This window comes from Zonotrichia leucophrys, unplaced genomic scaffold (genome assembly GCF_028769735.1).
Source record: "Zonotrichia leucophrys gambelii isolate GWCS_2022_RI unplaced genomic scaffold, RI_Zleu_2.0 Scaffold_669_27627, whole genome shotgun sequence".
In the NCBI taxonomy this organism is placed as follows: domain Eukaryota; kingdom Metazoa; phylum Chordata; class Aves; order Passeriformes; family Passerellidae; genus Zonotrichia; species Zonotrichia leucophrys.
In genome coordinates, this window is record NW_026992874.1 from 7,141 (window position 1) to 9,520 (window position 2,380).

Below are 2,380 nucleotides of genomic sequence, written 5' to 3' on the forward strand. Positions count from 1 at the left end.
CTGCTGGCCTGTTTCTGCCAATCGCTTGTAATTAAAGTAATCTTCAATACTGCTTGTTAGTTTCATTTTGGAGGTTCTTTATCTTTTTTTAATTTAAAATATTGTCTAGAAAGAGATGTTATTTATTGTGCCACTTCTCATTTTCTTTCCCTTCTCCTTTACTGCGACCCACATCCTATTTCTATGAGGAGCTGTGCTCTCAGTGGCTGTAAAGGAATGAAAGGATCACCCAGCAGAATTTTCTGCAGAGATGCCCTTTTGTTGCCTTCTCTGGAGCGGCAGCAGCAATGTCTGTGTGCAGAGCTGGGGACAGATCAGTGCTGGCCCAGCAGCTGTGCCCAGCAGCAGCAGCAGCACTTGGTGTTGCCAGTGCTGCTGCCGTGGCCCTGCCCCGCTGTCCTGGTGGCCCTGGTGTTGCTGCAGGGCCTGAGTGCTCTCGGGGCCGGGCACAGCCCTGGGGGTGGCAGTGCCGGGGCTGCAGCAGGGACAGGCCATGGGCACTGCTGGGGCAGCGCTGACGCCTCAGGCCAGGGCCTGGGGGCTCCAGGCTCCTTGCCCAGGCTCACTCAAGAACATGCCCAGGCCAATGCTCAGTCCCAGGCTGGCCGTGGGCAGGCTGGGGGCAAACTGCATGGCTGGGGCTCTGCAAGGGCCCTGGGGCAGACGGGAAGGAGCAGCAGAGCAGGGGCTGATCCATCCCCAGTGCACTGCACAGCCCAGGGCAGCGTCCCAGAGCGTCCTGATGGAGCTGCCAACAACATCCCCCCTCTGCAGCCCTGGCCTCTCCCCCAGCTCACACAGGTGCCCCATCCTTGCAGGCACAGACACAGCAGCACTGGCTCAGCAGCCCCTGTTTGCATTGCACAGAGCAGGGGGAGCACCCCCATGCTGTTGGTGTGGGGACATGAACCTGAGGGAGCACAAATGCCATCAGCCCTGGGGCCAGCAAGGGCTGGGGGACACCAGGGAAACCACTCAGCTTTGTCCTGGCCTCTGCAGTCAGCCAGAAAGTTTGTTCCCATCAGCTGGGAGTTTGCTGTGCCACTGCAGACTCTTGCTCAGAGCCAGGGCTGCCTGGCAGGAACCCTCAAACTGCCCTGAGCATTTCCTTGCCGTTACCTTTGCTTTCGTTACTTTTCCCTGCAACCAATTTTTTCTTTTTGCTCATCACAGGGGGCTTAGACCTGGACACAGCACTCGAGGTGCTGCCCAACCAGTGCACAGCACATGGGAAGAATCCCTGCCCTGCTTCTTCTGGCCACACTGTTCCTGATCCAGGCCAGGATCCATTGGCCTTCTTGCCCACCTGGGCACACTGCTGCCTCATTTCCAGCCTGCTGTTCATCTGTCGCTTCAGATCCCTTTCTGCCTGGCCGCTCTCCAGCCACTCTGTCCGCAGCCTGTAGTGCTGCAGGGGTTGTTGTGGCCAAAGTGCAGGACCCAGCACTTGGACTTGTTAAACCTCACCTGGTTGGATTTGGGTCCTGGATCCAGCCTGTCCAGGGGCCTGTGCAGAGCCCTCTTGCCTAGCAGCAGATCAATACTCCCAGCCAAATTGGTGTCACCAGGATTCCATGAGGCCCCAAAGCATCCCAGTGGTCTCCATGATTCCATGAGGCCTCCCAGTGTCACAAGGTCCCTTTGGTTCCATGGGACCCCTTGGTGTCACAAATTCCCTTGGATCCTTGGGCCCCGCAGTGTCACAATGCCACTATGGCCCCCAATGCCCTGCAGTGTCACCATGGATCCTTGGTTCCATGTGGTGTCTGAGTGTAGCAATGCTCTCTTTGGTTCCACAGTGTCACAAGGGCCTCTTGATCCCAATGGCCACCATGGTGTCCAACATGTTTCCTTCATTCCAGGAGTCCCTGAAGAGCAGCACTGGCCCCTTGGTTCCATGGGGCCCTGCAGTGTCACAATGGCCCATCGTGACACCAGGTCCTGCTCTGTCACAATGCTCTGCATGGTTCCACAAGGCCCTGCAGCGTCACAGTGGCCTCTTGGTTCCATGAGGCCTCAGAGTGCCACAATGGATTCCTTGGTGCTGCAGTGTCACACAGATCCTGAAGTGTCACCAGGGACTCTTGGTTCCATGGGGCACCAGAGTGTCACAATTGTTCCCTGGGTTCCCATGGTCCTTGCAATGGAGCAATTTCCCCTTGATTCCATTGCCCCAGGCTCTCCCAAGGGTCTCCTTGGTTCCGCAGTGGCACGATGGCCCCTTGGTTCCACAAGGCCCCGCAGGGTCACAGTGGCCCCTTGATTCCATTGTCCCCAGGCTCAAACAACTGCTCCATGGCTGGTTCCAGAGAATCACAGAATGAGCAAGGTTGGGCATTGAATTCCAGCACACACCTCAGCTCTCTGATGATCCCGACAC